A 17,693-nucleotide genomic window follows, 5' to 3' on the forward strand; every position below is an offset into this window, starting at 1 on the left:
ATGTCCAGGTCAGACACCTCTCTCCTTCTGGTTCTATTTTGTTCAACACCACAAGTGTCTGGGGGATCATCCAATTTCATAAATTACTGTGAAAAACTCTCTGCCTGCCATCTCAGCCAATGTCTCTAAGGATCTCTCTTGTTTCCAGGCAAAGCAATGTATAATCACAGCAGTTACAGATCTTTTATGAACTAGAATTTTCCTGTTGGATCCAAAAATTTGTCCAGTATCCCAGAGCCGAGTGTTCAGAGAGAACAAATGATCCTGCTGAGGGCTGGGCTCATAGGGGCCTCACAAAAGGAGGTGGCTTTGCCCACTTGACATTGCAAATTAAAGATTTACAACATGAATCTGGATGTCTGTCTGAAGTGGATATGGAGTGGGAGCTACAGGCCTGGAAGGAGAAGGTGGGGAGAGTTTGGGGGTCAACTGTATCTGCTAAACTCTTTTTGCTGCCTGAAAACTAAACATGAACGGGGAAATAACAAAATAGTACACTTTTCAATACTTGAAAAGAAAGTTTAATTATTGGATGGCCTGGAGCTATGCATGAAGTTGCTACCTAAATTTAATAATCTAAATTAGAAGGTTAGTGTGGAATTCATTGCACCAACTTCTGGCATTTACAACATAAGCTGAAGGCATATGCACTTAAGAAAGTAATTTGAGTCTTCTTTTTAAGGTCAATGGGAGAAGCACAACGTGATTCATTAGACCTATTACAGACATGCAGTTTAAAGAAGATTTACTCCCTATTTTTCCCTCTGACCTTGAAAAGAAACCTTAAGTGACCAGCACAACCTTCAAATCTGCATTTGCTCAGACAAATCTCATTTTTAGGCTCCTTACATAGGCAACTTCCAGTAAAAGAAATGAAGGAGAAGCCACCTTTAAGTACTTTGAACTGTCATCTTGCTCAATACTGACCACAAAAGAAAAAAAAAAGAGAACAAGATTTAGCATTGCAGTTACATATTTATAAATTACACATCAATAATTCCTCTGCCCTCATTTTTCACTGTTTATTTTTGCCATTGGTGACACTCTGGGAAGTCAGAATGTATTGCATATTAATTAAGTTGGTTGAAGATGTAGATGCTGTTTACATTACTTTCAGCTAGAAAGGACAGGATTCAAAAAGATTAAAAAAAATACACAAATTGGTAATGTGTCAAGCAGGATACAAGAAACAGGAACTCTGGAAAGTTTAAACATTAACATAATTAAATATAGACTTTATTACAGGTATTAATAACTTTGAAAAGAGCAGAACGTACAGAATGGCAAAAACTCCCTGTGTAACCTGTGCCATCTGCCTGTTTTTGAGGTCAGCTGAAGCTGAGCACAGCTGCCTTAGTAAGAAAAACACAGGATTGGGTTTTTTGTAAGGATGCAAAGATTTAGGTAGAAAGGTACTCATTAGAATGTAATCTTGATATTTAAGGATAGGTGAACTTTTAAAAGAAATTTCCTAACATGAGAGAAGTGGTTAATGCCCAGCTTCTCTTTATGTGAAAAGGAATTGTATAAGGAGTGGAAAAGTGAAATCTAAGCCTATGGTGAGTACAGTAGAAAATTCTTGTAAGCTTCTCTGCTTATATATATATGAAAGGTGCCCATGGCAAAGACACCAATTTCTGTGAATTTAGAGGTGCTCTGAGAAAGTCAAAGTCACCTCCTGAACTTGAACCTGTCAAAGGAGATAAAAGCTCTCCAACCCATAATGAGATTGAAACTTTGATGGATGCCTGTCCTTTGGGAACAGCTCACAGGAATTATGATTTTACAATGCTGTAGAATAATCTTTGTTGCTGTCAGACAAAGGGATGATAAAACAGGGTTATGCTCATATTTAGTGTATTTCCTTGACGCTTCGAATTGCCTTTGTGTACTACAGGCTGTAGAGTCATGCAGACTAAACAAGTTGCATAAATGAGAATATAAGGAAGGACAGAGTTTTCTCCTTATGAAAAGGTCTTTGGACTGAATCAGGCTAAATCTAGGTCAGTGCCTGAAAAGAATCTGTCAGCACTCCACATACTTCTAATAGTTATCAGCAGAAAGTGTAAAAGCTTGGCCTACAAAACCACAGCCCAGCTTCCAGCTGTGACCACAGTGAAAGCACTTAGAGGTTGAAGCTTTTTTTTTTAATAGACCTATTTTGATCACATCCTCCAGATGGAGAATGTAATGTATGTGCTGCTTTTTCCTGAAGCTTGATCCAAAGTGTTTTTTAAGGATCCTTACACCTCAGCAGGTGGCTTTTGTGACTTGCCTCATCTGAACCGTTCACCTGTCCCTCAGCATTTTCAAGTGAGGAGATGGCTTGAACTGATGTAATTTGATAAATTAATTTCCAACTATCTCTGCTGTTCTCTATCCAAATTCTAAAACAGATTATCAGACACTTTCTTTTATAACCATAGATCACGTTTACTGCAATTCTTATTTGTATAGAGATTTTTAGCCTAAATATACATATTTTAAAATATTAATTACAATTATGCAATATAATTATCTATTTTTTTGTTTTCTTTTCAGAGGTAAGTATAAAACAAAAATCTTTAGAGCAGAAGTTGATTTCATCTTTTACTCACTCATGAATGTCCTGTTACATGAGTTAGATTTTTCTGCTATATATATTAATAATATTAATAGAATTCAAAGTCAGAGAAATATTTTAAATGTCTGTTTGAATTCTTAGATAATATTAATATTGAATTGCTGAGAGTCATTGTTACATCTGACCTTCAAAATCCTCATTTGAGTGAATCTTTCAGAAGGATATCAATCCAAACTGAAGGTGATGAAGAATTCGTCATGTTCTGTGATATACACCCTCACTGTCTCACTACTAAATATGACATAATTTTTACAGTTTGAAGTCTGCTAACTTCTTTCACTTGCTGGTTCAAATTCTGTTTATCTCTAAAATCCCTTAATCCTTTTCTTGACATCATGACCTTGACACTTTTTAGGTGAGAGAGCAGTTGAGGGTAGCAAAAGGCCACCGAAATCTATTTGTATCTAACCGGTAATTTCATCCTAAGCATCCCTCTTTTGGCTCCTGGTCTCAGTCTAAAATGAAGCTTCCTTCCCCTCATGTGGAAATAACAACAGCAGTGTTTTTAAGTCACTGTTTTGGCTAACCCAACTTTCTGTTCCCTCCGGGTATTTATTTTTTCAGTTTTTTGACGCCATGGAAAATCATTAATCCCATTGCCATTTAATTGTTCTCATGGGACTAGACAAAATACAGATTGAAATTCATTCTCTGCCATGAAAATATTGTTTAATAGAATAAGACTAACAAAAATAGTGACAAATTCTCATGTGGCTGTACAACTATTCAAAATCAGATCCTAAAGTACACACTACAGATCACTAATAATTTTTTACATCAAAACTCCATTCAAAAATAGCATCAAAGAATTTTCCATTTATGTTCAATTTTCCATTATGTTCACTCCCTCAATGTGTGGGAGATGAAAGTTTATTTCAGTATTTTAACGTATTTTAAGCCAGTCTGTTAAAAAAACACAAACCACACAAAATCAATACAAAACCCAAAAGAATAGTAATTATATTCTATTATTCAAAAAAGTGCCAGTTACACCACATGCACATTTCATCATTTGCTACAGGCCATATGATAGCAACTTTCTGTTTACTGTAATAACACAGAAGGCTGATAGTTTGCTGATGAGTGTTTGTCCAACTCCTAAATTCTTTGGGAAAAACCCATTAATATAGAAAGAAACTGCCTCACCTAAAATCCACTATTGTTGTACGTCTACATTTTTTCTCTTCTTTCTCACTAAGATCTTATGTACCATTTACATATTCTACAAATTTCACATGTTCTTATTTTTTTAGCTAAAAGATTAATTCAAAGAAACAATTTTCAATGAAAATGGCACACCAATATGTGATTTTCAGAACTGCCTTCCAGTGTGTGACAAAAACAAGTTCATACATATCTTTTATAATTTCTTTCTAGTTTTCTCTTCATAAAAGTAAATTCAACAGGGCTGCTACAGAATGGAAATAAAAGAAATTGTAGACACCAACCTGAAAAACAAGAGAGCCTCAGACCCTAAGAGGGGAAGTGGTCTCGTGATACAGTGTCAGATATTACTCTGATTCTGTACCTGAACATAACCAAAACCAATAACCCAAGATGCATAATATATTTTGAGCATGTGCTAATGTAGTAATAAGAGAATCTTAATACTCAGCTTCCTACTTGCTGTCTCTGTTTTTCAACACTGCCTTCAAATTTACATCTGCTTCTACACTCTCTGGAGCACCTTTTTACACTTTGATTTTCCTTGTACTCTCTAAGAGCAATGAGAAGAAGACCAATTGCTCTTTCAATTCTTTTTTTTTTTTTTGAAAGAGCTGCAGATATATACTTCATTTCTTCTTTTCAGCCTTCTGGCCATGCTCAAATTTGCAGCTGCAATATTGAATAGATCTCTTTTGAGGATTAGATACTACTGCTGAGGTGACTTCTCAGATTAAGCTGCTTCTTCCTTCCCTGACAACTTTGGTCTTTGAAATAAATTGTAATATTTGGGTTTGCTCCAGTTGACATTCCATTTGTGTTATCACATCCCAGATTAACACATACTCAGAAGTTATTGCTAGGAAGGGACTTGTGACTGATAAGAAATGAAACACACTGATTGTAAATGCAATTAATGCCAATAGAACATTAAGGAGCAAAAGGATTTTTAAGTCCAGTTCTGGTGGTCATCTTAGAAGGGTATACAAAGCAAATTCAGATTGTTAGCCATATAAAAGAAAGAGAAATACATTAATAAAATATATCTGTTGTCAGAGTTGACTGCATTATGTTGAGTCAGGATACTTCTACTTATTCTTATGTATGCTTACAAGATACTGAGCAAACAATCAAAATCTATTACTTATGGAGCATTTTTAATCATGGTAGAGAATATTTAATCAGTTTTAGGCAAGGAAAAATATATTAAGAATACTCTGTAAGATATTTATTTATGATAGCAGCATAGTATTTGCAGCCTAAATAACAGTGCATATATTTTTGCATCCATTCCAAAGTACTGACATGGATATGCTATGGATAAAAACTGATGTAATATGTTTTTGCCTTTATTTCTGAGAGTAATATTAACATTAACTTTAAATAGCATCAATCTGTTGGAACTCACATTGGTTGTTGTGATTAATATAAATTCTTTCAAGCCATTTCTCCTGACCTTAAGATCATAGAGCAATTCAAAGTAGCAATAAGAAACGTTTTTACTGGATTTGTGTTGTTTTACATGTTTCCTGAGTGAATCTTCAAAGAAGTCTAATGTTTTTATTTATTTTGCTGATAATAGTAGCAATCTCAAAGTCTGTATTATAACAAATGTGGTAAAAATTTGTTTGGCTGCACAAGGACAAAGAACTACCCAGGAAGCTTACAAGCTTTTTGCAAGTGCCAAAATGTCTCTCTCAGCTATGAAGCCTGTTGGTTTTCCTGACTTTCTTTGACAAAACAGATTTCAGGAAGGCAGAGAATAATCTTGAATGATTTCTGCACTTATGCTCTGATGGTACCTGCAGTCCAGATTAAGCAATTAATTGACTTGAGAATTACTAAACCCCTTATTTCCCTTGTGTAGAGGGAGGATATAAAGATTGTCTTGCATGAATGCAAAATCCACCCGATTACAGAATTTAACAAATTAGCAACTTCCACAGAAACAGCAAGAAACTTCCCATGTAATCCCCAATCAGATTCTATTATCTACCTTTTTGCTCTGTATGGCATTTCTAGATTGATGTGGCTGCTGGCATTAGTATAAACAGAAGCTTGGAATTTTTTCTGAATTTTCTCCATTATGACTTAATCCAGTATGATAAAGAATTTGTATCTCTGCAGACTTTGGAAAGGTTACTAAGTTACTAAACAGAGATGAAACAGCAGCAAGGGGAGATGAATTGAAGGACCAGAACCCTGGTGTTTATTAATTTCTGTTGTTTAAATTAGGTTTCGGGTACTGAAAGAGAGCCTTCTGTCCTAACTGTTGTGACGAATAAGTGCCAATGTTGTGGCTACCACTCATCACCAAGGAGAAAGCCCAGCACTATCAGATAACAATTATATACTCTACCTTCTCTGGATGAAATTTTGAAATGCTTTTGAAAATGTATTTCACACTATTGCTGAAACGTCGGTGTCAGTCTGTTGCTGATGCTTTTGTATTCTACAGCTTGCATGCTTTTCCTGACAAAGGGCACAGCTTTTCTCATGGTAGTGTTTTCCATTGTGTTGTCTGGTTTTGCAGCCAGCAGCTAGAAAAGTTGGGCTGTTCTTAGTAAAGAGTGCAATTTAGGGCATTGATTTAGTACTGTCTTGTACAACTACAGTTCTTACAGGCTTGTTCTTACAAGCTAGAAAGCTTGTGATAATGCCCTAAGGCTTGACTGGTGATGAAAATAACATAAAGCTTTGGAAAAATGAAGGTAACATTACAATGTGTACTGAGATGCTTTATAAACAAGGATGAGCCTCGGAACAGGAACACTGCTGTAATTGACCATACAGGACAGAAGTAGTGAGGAAACTGGCATGTCGCCTCAATGTTCTGGGCATGGTTTGTTTATTTGTTTTGCATTCATTTTTGTTGCTCAAAATAATAATGAGAACAGCAATGTCAGAAAAAAAATCAATGCCTTGCTATTTTTGTTCAGTTGTAAACAAATTAGCTCTCCTGTAGCAAAAATATAGAAGCATTTGCATACATAACTATCAGAAAAGAAGAAGAGAAAAAGTTTTCACTGATAAAAAACTCTCTTCACCTCATTGTTGTTGATTTCATTTTAAAAAATGAAAATCTGGTTTTGCATCTTTTGAAACATGCTCTTTCCTCTTGGTCAAGAGAAACAAGGGGTTAATTTTACTGTGAAAGATATTTATATGTTGATTGTGTCTAGCAGGCAAAGGACTTTAAGAAAGGCTAACAAAAAATGCATAGTTAAATGGCTCAGTTCAGCGTTTTATGTAAAATCTGTCCAAGTAATAATGTGATATAGCTTTAGTTTCCTTTTTTCCCTTCCTTTTTTCTTAGATGTGAACCTAAGAATGTGATTCAGTACTGGTGGTGTTTCTGAGTTTCATAGAAACCCATAGACAATAAAACTGAGAATTGGTTTTCTGAAGCATCTATAAGGGTTGCTTTTCAGCTTATGTAGATACTGTGCTCTCAGGTATGCAAAGCCAATCAGGGAGAAATTAGTGAAAATACCATAGAATTATCCATGATCTTTCCAATGTAGCACTTCTATGGACTTAGTGAAACCAACATGCTCTTTGAGCAAGTTTTTGTAAAGCTTTAATAATCATTCATGGGAAAGGATAAAATATCTTGTATCTAGCTCCAGAGGTACATGGAAAATACTCTGAGCTTAATTTCTAATATACAAAAATTTATAAAGTAACAGTTCACTAAAGTGGAGCATCAATAACATGTGCAAGTTATTCTATCATGTCATAAGAATTCCATTTTCTTCTCCTTTTTTGTTGTTAATTTCTCTTAAGTCTCACAAGCCAGCAATGACATCATGTTTATTACAAACTGGTGGTAGAGTGCAAGCCAGTAAATAAATTGTTAAAGAATCTCAGTGCTGTCAGCATCCTAAATTAACTACTATACCTCTTTAGCTACCTTTTTTTCATCCATCAGGAAAAATGCATAAAACCCCATTGAGATATGGTATACTATGCATGAAAGAAATATCAACAACACATTAATTGGCCTTTTAATTCAACCATGTTTATGAGGCTAGTATTACTCAATGTTGCACTTGAATGTAGCTTAGTAATATTGTTTCAGCTAGTCCCCTATAGAACTGGAAAAACTAGAACCACCTTTGCAATTTACTTTTAGACAATCACTTCAGTTATGGGTTGGGTTGTTTGGATTTTTTTTACTGGGGAACTAAACTGTTATCCATGCAATATTAACTACCATTCCAAAATGCATACTGTGATGATGATGGAGGGGGAACATAAGGGGCATCAACTTTTCAGTGACACATGACCAGAATCATATGAGACAATGATAATGTGGAGGCTATGGACATGTCAGCAATCCCTGGTTCCATCACATTTTCAGTGTTAAGTGAGAGAAATATTTTAAATTTTTTTGTGGACTTTGAAATCATTGTGAGTTAGAATTATTATTTGCCCATCATAAGAGGTGATGGAACAATTGCAGTTTTGATAGTTCCCTGAAAACCACTATTCTTTGGAAAATGTCAGGAAGAAAAAAAGGGGAGATTTAACTTTGTATATTCCTTGTTGATTAATCTTGGGAGAGACAGATTTTTTTTTTGTATCTGTCTTTGGAATTGTATGGATTAAATCAGGATGCTGCCCAGTGATTCAAAGAAAATACAGGCATATTCTTTCAGAAAATGACAAAATGCGGTTAGCAGAATGCAAAATAGTTCAGAAAATGTTCAGCTACCTTCAGTTTAAATGATGAATAGTTCTTTTGATTTTTATTGTGTATGATACTTTTTGATGATACAAAAAATAATTGACATTCCAAAATCACATCTTCAGAGACTTTGAAGATAATACAGAAAGGCAGTAAATACCTGTTTGTACCGATCTCCATAAAAATAGGATCATGCTTCATTCTGTATAGGAATTCTTTCTCTTGTGAACTGGGAGAGAATACTATTAATCAAATATGAGAAAAAAAGTCTGGTGTTTGATGCTAAATAAGATTGTACAATTTTCTCCCATTTTTTTCCACACAGCATAATTTATAGTCCTGTGAAATCTCAGTGAAAGAAGGTTAAGAAAATTTGGAGTTGAAATCTCAACTGCTCTGAGTTGTGGAAAATGTAATTTTCATTTTTATATCATGAACCAAGAGTAGACCCAGAAAAACAGACTGCTTAGAACTTAATAATTCCAACTAACATGCAATTTCCTGTTTGCATTTTAAAACTACCTAGGCATTTCTTGAAATATAGTGTAGTGTTCATTAGTCATTGATCATCAATACTAGTTATAAAGCACCTGTTTAAAGTAATTTTTGTGGAATTTATTAAGCATGAAAAGAATAAGATTTCTAACAGAAAGTTACTGAAGAAAACTGCAAAGACACATAATCACCATATTTATTTAATTTTGCTTAAAAAATTCATTTTAAAGGTGTTTATAGAGATTTCATTTACTTCAGTACAGTAATGATCACTTAGAGCATTACAAGCTCTGACTGTTTAAGAAGTGTACAGAAGCTCAACTTCTGCGGAAAAACATTTCCGATTTCTGATTGTAAACAGAATGAAAATGAATGAAGAGAGAAAGGGGAAACTGTTGCCTTACTTTTCAAGTTTGTTAACAATCTATTGTTTCTGTAGAAAATTCTCACTTACTTTGAGCTTTTGCCTTCTTTTGTCCTGTGAAGCTATGTCCTACTTCCTCTTGTGAGTCTTCAGGTCACCAAAAGGCACCAAAAATGAGAGGATCTTGGTATACAGTAAGACCAGTGTGTTAAAATTAATGGTATTCACAGAGAGGAAAAGTGCCACAGGCAGCAATGGGAATAAAAGGCCATTTGCTTTCCTTTTGCAGGAAGAAAATCCCTGCAGCCTAAAAAATGTGCTGCTGCTGCTTTTCTTTATATCCTTTTTTTTTTTCTTTTTTTCTTTGTCCTTCTCCTCTGTGGGAGGCCAAGTGGACACAAGGTGGAATGTTGCTCCAAAGTACAGGAGTCATGCCGAGAGTTCAAGGAGAATTCTTAGTCCATAGTCGTGAGACCATCCATATTACTGCTTCGCACTGGGAGTAGGTAGAAAGGTAGACAGAACTACAAAATATAGATTTATTTTGAGACAAGCATACACTTCAGTGTCTGCTCCTATCCTCTAGGCTATTGATTAATCCACTCTGTTCATGTCTAGAAATACAGAAGAGTCCAATGAACACCTGCATTCTTGCCCTCCCTTCTTTCCCCTCTTTCCCCTTCCCTTCCCTTGCCTTGCCTTCCCTGCCCTGTTGTACAGAATGAACTGTACGATATGGAAGCATAGAAAATAACGAAGTTATTGCTGTCCCAGACAGCAGTTTGTATCAATATCCTAACTTCCAAGCTTTTCTGCCTGGTTTCTTTTCTATTTTCATGCTCTTTCTGTTTGCTTTTTCAATGTGCTGTTTTTCCTCTCTGATACCAAATGTCCAGCAATGCCAAGCAGAAGACTGGCAAATGTTTCAGCTTTTAAGGCAGGCTCTGTAACAAGCTATTAGCTGTTCTTACCCCACGATACAAAACTACAGAATCTATAGTTATGTACTGTAGTCACAAATATTGTAGCTGATTTCTAAGCCCTAATGATAAGCCAAGCCAAGCCATGAATTACAAAAGTACCAGCATTGTTCCTCACTCCTAAAACAGTCTGAGAAATCACAAATCACCTCAGGAACTGCTGTCAATGGCCTAATTAGTACAAAAGCAAGCAACCAAAGTCTGTAAGGTTTCTGTAAGGAAAAAAACTCCTAGTATAACATTCTTGACGAATTCAATAACTTAAAGAGAATGAACCATGATATATCCCCAAATGCAAAAATCATTTGCAAAATTGATCTTTTGTATCTGCCTCCTGTTTCTCTAAAACCGTGAGGTGCAACTGGGTCACATTTTCAGGGTTTCTTCTGTAAACCTAGTTACTCCCCTCCCCCAAATATACTACTTGCAAAATTCTCTCTTCTTTGTAGAAAATATTTTGAATTGGATTCTTTGCTTGGTTGTTCTTTTTTAACTGAATATTTTGAATAGCATTAGATGGTCTTCCAAATTACCATGGGTCAACCAGCTATTTGATGATAACCTCTTTAGGCTGAGTAATAAAGACATGACATGGCTATGGGATATGCTTGTATGAGATACAGTGGCCCCTGTAGTGTGTTCTGGGGATTAAGGACAAGCCTTTCCTTTTTTTTTAAATTAATTTTGAAATGTTTATATTTGAGTTTCAACAGTGCATAGTGAATGATGGTTCTAAATAAGAGGGCTGGGTAGAGCAGCTGTTCACAAGGTAAGGAGACTGCATTCTGCAGTTCAGGTTGAGTAGTTCTGCATTAGGTCTTGGTATTTCTGCATAGTTTGGCCTGAAGGTAATGGAGGATGTTCCAGATTTTCCTAATTTTTTAACTGGTACCAGGGTTATTTTACCCTGAATGTGAGTGTCCTCTCTGCCAAACCTTACCCACATCAATGTTTCTTCTTTTGTTTGTGAAAATATCTGGAGGCACATCCCACTGCTCTTTCAGATGAGCTACATCAGATGTCTTTCCCAGCCAGTTATTCCAGTTCTTTAAAAGATATGTTTGGGAAGAACACTGGAGGAATGTCAGGTCACAGTGAGTGTCTCTTTGCTCATGAGCTGTATGTCAGGTGGTTAGTGTTTAGGGTACAAAGAGTAATTTTTACCCTTTTTATTATGCTTTTCTTGTTTCCATTTTGAACTGCTTTACACCTTGTATTACAAGAAGAAATTTTATGGGTTTACTGCTTTATTAGATTTGGAAGACATAGTTATTGCTATTAATAACCTAATTTTTGAAAAAATATTCTGTAAAGAATTGTTCAAAATGGATTACCTTAACATATTAATAAATATTAACGTTTTCTTCTGTATATTGCTAGTAGAGAAAAGTGAATATAAAACTTCTACAGAATTTAGTTCTTTTTGAGATGATACTGCTAAAATGTATTAGAAGAATGTTGAAGGATATTTCAAAATCAGGTGTAAGTAGTGATATTCTTATCTTGAGTTGTGAATGCCTCATAGCGGACTAAAACGTTTAATTATAGTTTGAATAAAGAAACTCTGCTTAGGGAGATTGTTAGATCACAGGCACACCACTACATGCTAAACTGTTTTCCCCAGCCTCTCTGTTCACTCCTTAGTCCATTTTTCTCGGAATCCAGCTACCAGGTTCTATGATGTTGCTCAATTCTCTTCAGGCTAGTCCATCCTCTTTGTTTGCCATGCTCAGACTGGGCCTCCTGTCATTAACAGACTTGATAATGACTGCAGGCTCACTTCTGTTAAGACATACCCTCAAGGCAGGCAGAAAAGGAGGAAGCCCTGATCTCCTCACTCTGGTGACCAGCATTAGGGCACAAAGAAATGGAATGAAGCTGCATCAGGGTAAATTCTAACTGGACATTGGAGATGACTGCAGGCTCACTTCTGTTAAGACACACCCTCAAGAAAGGCAGCTGATCTCCTCACTCTGGTGACCAGCATTAGGACACAAAGAAATGGAATGAAGCTGCATCAGGGTAAATTCTAACTGGACATTGGAAAAATGTCTCACCCTCCCTGTGAGAGGGTGAACGACCAGCCTTCCCAGGGAAGTGGTGACAACATGAATCCTGCCAGGGTTCAAGGTGCAACTGGATGACTCTTAGCCATACTGTTTACTTCTAGGTAGTCCTGCAAAGAGCAGGGATTTGGACTTGATGAACCTAATGGGTCCCTTACAATCCCTTCCAACTGAAGATTCTATATAATACTGAGATTAGTTTATTGATTTTGACGTGGTGCTAGCCAGTCAGTACCACCTTTGTCTAAAGTTAGAGTTACAGGGAAAGCTCTTGAAGAAGTAGCCATGGAACCAACAGAAGGAACTTACGTTTGATCAATACTTTGATGGATGTAGCATTTATGGGATAGCTTCAAAACAGTATGTACTGGATTGCAGAAAGACAAACCTGAGTCTTCTCTAAAAGCAAACTCTTGTCTCTTCTGGTGAAAATCCCATGACTGCCTTCATTCATAGAAAGCCACTCCTAATTAACTCCCACTTTGCAGTTCCCATTATCAGAAATAATATTCCATTTCTAAACTTCCTTTCCTTTTTGAATGGACTCTTCTGTCTTTTATGCCTTGCTGTTAAGACAGAGGTTCAACTAGAGAGAATCGTTGCGAAGAGGTTCCCAACCCCTCAGAAGAAATACAGAGAGAAGAAGCCTGTGAAAACTCTGCTTGGTATGTGGCATTAAGGTATTCTTTACCAATATAGTTGCTTAGAATTTCATGTGAGCTCTGAGAAGTACATAATGAGCAAAGTGTGTGAATGGGAAGTACAACATGGTCAGTTGTGGATGGATTTTTACAAGAAAGAGGAAGCACATTTCTGGTACAAAATCAATCCCTTGTAAATTCTACTTCTCTACCAAAGCATGGAGGATATTAAAGCTCTTAAAAGAGGATCCCTTAAGTGGCCTTACTTTGATTTCTTATAACGTTTCAAGAATTTGAATTTGTAATTCTAGAACACCTGACAAATTTGGTTGATGGGTTTAAGCATTTATATAACTGCTTCAGGTTTTTCAGCTTCTAACTTTCATTACATAAGGGTAATTAAATACTTTATAGAAGGGAAGTCGAGTACTGCAAATTAACTGGAAAACAAACAGCAACAAACCAGTATACCTACTAAATAATGAGATACCTTACACTGCATCAATTTTTTCTACCTTTTCCTCAGGACTGTCACAATTGCAAATGTTTTCTGCATGAAAAAAGTCTTAGTGACGCATCTAGGGAGGATTATCTGAATCCTTCTTGTGCAGTATAAAAAGGGATCATATGCACCACAACAATTTTCATGAAAGGGTAATACATACTTCAACATTCAATAGCTGAAACACTTACAGTAATTTCCAGGCTTTACAGATGATCAAAATTCAACTTTAAAAAAAGTTCTAATTATTTTTAATTTCAAGTACCCTAAGGATTTTTTTCTTTCTAGAGCAGAGTACACAAACTGTGGTGATTGCAGTCCATCCTTTGCCAGTTTTCCAACTTCACAGGGATTTTAATATTTCATTTCAAGATGATTTGGTTTAAGCTATCGAGAGTGTTTATGAGGGAAATGAACTCTTCCCTTAGAATACATTTCCTGTGGATTTTATTAGAATGAAACACATTTTGTACCAGAAGTCAACAAAGTTCAGCAGGAACATGTTTTACATGTGGCTGTGATAGGTTGGAGCTATGGCAATTCTGCCTGGCTCTGCATACAAGGGTCTAACCATAGGATACAATGGAGGAAGCATATCCATGCTCCCTCACCCAGCTTTTGTCTTTCAGTAAAATCTCCCAGTGAGGGTACAGCAAAGTGAGAATGAGTTAAGAGTGTTTCTTTGAAGCTGTGGCTCTAAAGGCAAATGTATTGTGTCTATTTATGCTAGTCTGATCCCAGAAGTTCATGGAAAGTAAGACTATCCTATATCCCAAGGATCTCAGACAGATTCAGCCCCTTCCGAACCATAGTCATCAATGATTCAGCAAAGTGTTGGTCACTTTGATCACATTAGTACAACTGCATGATCAGTGCATATTCAGATGGATAGAATTAAGTATGAACCAACAGATTTTCTGCCCAGCTCCACCATGTCCCCTTTTGAATATGTTAAATGTAGCAGAAATATGTACATGAGGAAGAAAATTAGTTTTAGGGTAGAGAAGAAGACATCATTCATCCTTCCCCGTTTTTCTCAAATGTGACACACTATACACATATATGTTTCAATCTTCAAACCAACTACTGCTTCTTGAGGTGAAAAAGTTTTTCAGAGCCAGAATATTGGCAGCTTTGACTCATGTCCCCAGTAAAATCAAGAAACAAGGCTGAGCCAGATGAGGAGATCTATTCCAATTAAAAACCTAGCCCATACTGTTGGTATTTGCATTTGTTGCCTCCTTTGAACTAAATTATTTTGGTAGAAAACCCCTCTAGCTGTACATCTTTTTGTGCTAGGAATCCACTTAATTTTTGTTGTCAAGGTAGATGCACTTTCCTGAGAAATTTTATTTTTGCCTTGTATTGTTATAATCCACAAACTAGTACACATTGCTTGCTTTTTATCACCATCTTATTACAAGTAGGCTTTTTCCTGTTAGCACTTGGCACCAACAGTTATTCATTTCCACCTCCTTCAAATAACAGTTGACATATTCTGCATATTTGTTTTTCTGTACCTTAATTCTCCTTCACTCTGAGTTATTTTGTGAAATAGCATCAGGGTTGTAAAGTAATCAGGAGTTTGTAATGCAGCTGTCAACATCACATAATGAATTTGCCAAGTCCTTTTGAGACTATACCTGTTTGACAGCACATCTGTGGTATTTTCAACACCCTTGCTGGTACTTATGTTAGTAAAGCCCTAGTAGAAAAACATAGTGAAAACCTTTACTGCATAACCACTGGGCTGAATTTTCCTCTGTATTGCGTAATCATTTGCACAAAACTATGGTGCATTTTTTGGCTAAAGAGTGGAATGAATTCCAGGAGATCTTATCTCAATCTTTAGGTCTTTTACAGACTACTTAATAAATTTTGGCATGTCTTCTTTGTATCTCAAATTTTATCTGCTAAAATGGAATAACTGCTTCCTTTCTTTCTCTGATCTCTGACTTGTTTATTCAGACAGAAAGCTCAAGAGGCAGAGTGTATCACTTATATTATACCTATGCAAAACCTTGTACAAAGAATCCCAAGATCTCTGTCACAGCAAATGTGAATGAGACAGTGTCTGTGATTTTTTTATATTGTACCTGAGCCAGAATGTATGCTAGGTACTGATTAATAATAACCTTTAGAAAACTTGTCCTGAAATGTTAATCATGTAGGCAATCTTGTGTATCAGTCAAGCTTTAAATAAAATACACTTATTTGTAAGGACATAATTCTCTGTAAGTCAAACCACTATAAATCCAGGCTGCCACAGTCAATTCTTCTTCTCTCTTGCACCAACCACATGAGAACATTGTCCACCAAATCTGCTCTTCTGTGTGTAGCTGGTCTGATTCAAACACAACAACCCCAAATGCTGTCAGATCAGTTGGGCCATAGAACAAGGATAAGCTTGTAGTCAAAGAATATGTATCATATTACCTCATGGGTCTTTTATCTTATTTTAGGTGCTGTCACACCAATAAACATCTTTCTGGTCACACAAGGAGGTCTGATGTCCGAGGCAACACAACATAATTCTTGTGGGGGGAAAATGTCTTTTGTGACATAACTTTCTGCTTTCTCTCTGAAAAATATTTCAGTAAATAATGACCCTTTCACCTGTATTTCTATATAAGCCACCATCCAAATTCTTATAAACACTTCAGTGGAAAACGTTTTAAATCAACTGTATCTATAGTAGACAGGATGGCACAAATGCACATGAATCATTTTTTCTTCTAAATTTTATTGCAGTTAGAAAGCATGTTGTGTTAAAGTTTCTGATAGTGTAGCTTGCAGTTTGACATTATTTAGAAAGTTCTGAGCTAATTTCCAAAAGGCAATTATAATTTAGGCAATTTTCTTAAGTTCAGAGTAATATCTTTAAAAATTAGGCAGAATATATTGAAAATTAAACTTCCATGTTAAAAAAAGTTAGGATTATTTGAAAGTATAATTTTTTTATGGTAGAAAAATATTTTGTAAGTAAAAAATGTCTTATATGTCTTTGGATAGTTCCTGTTTTAATACCTTTTGTGCTGAAAATTTTGTTGAGTAAATGCAAACATACACTGCAGAGCTACTCTGCTATTAAAAAAAAAGAAAAAGTCTTTGTGCCATTTTGTTCTTTTTGAAATACATTTCTTTCTTTGCACTATATTAATTCTTGTGAAAATATACTTACGGGACATTTCAGAGTGCTTATGTTAGAGCCTGTTCTTTCCTTACACTGCCCTACCAATCCATTCTCAAAAGAATATTCACTAATGTTTCCTTCTCTTTGTTTTACTTCCCCCATACCCTAATTGAAGTTTCTTTATTTTCTGTACTACATTCTTTTTTTTGTTGTTTGTTTATGTAGTAGCATTCAGGCATTGGGACAGACTGCTCAGGGAAGTGGCAGAATCACCATACCTGGAAGTATTCAAAAGGTGTATGGATGGGACATTTGGTGATATACTTAATTGGTGAACAAAGTGTTAAAGGTTTGATTCAATTATCTTAGAGATCTTTTCTAGCCTTAATGATTCTATGATTCTAAGGTTGTTCCATTTTTTCTCTCCTGTTCCTCTCTATACCTCAAATTGTGCAGATGTAGAGAATATATCCCTTGTTATCAACAAAAAATTATGTATGTGTTGAAAATAGAAGTGAAAAAGCATTCCTCTATCCCTGAACAATTGTTAAAGACATTGTCCTTTACAGTGTTTTTTGTCTGCTGACTGCCACTTCTCTGGAACAATTTCAACAACTCACTTCAGAGCAAGACTCCTCGAGAGCTCCGATCTTGTCAGAAGTCTGCTTATTGCACTTAGGTGCACCAACCAGATAAATTCAGCATGAAAAACCCAAGCTGAGATAGATGTGAACCTGCCCAGTAAACAGACGGAAAAAAAAAAAAAAAAAAGCCAGGACCCTTCACACAAATGTAAAGAGTCTCATTCTCACTGTAGGTGCACACCTATTATTTGCTGCAGATTTATTTTAAAGAAATGTAGGCCAAATTTTGCCCCTTGGTCACAGGTTCATTATGCAATTATTTTTGTTTTATGACTCCGGTGGGGACATAGAGGTGGAATAGAGGACAGAATTTGGCCCAATTAGTAAGTATAACACTAATTAATATTATTTTAAGGTGCAAAATGAAATCTTGTCTGGACAAGATTATTGA

Source organism: Passer montanus, unplaced genomic scaffold (genome assembly GCF_014805655.1).
Source record: "Passer montanus isolate IOZ18808 unplaced genomic scaffold, ASM1480565v1 scaffold12, whole genome shotgun sequence".
NCBI classification, from domain to species: Eukaryota; Metazoa; Chordata; class Aves; order Passeriformes; family Passeridae; genus Passer; species Passer montanus.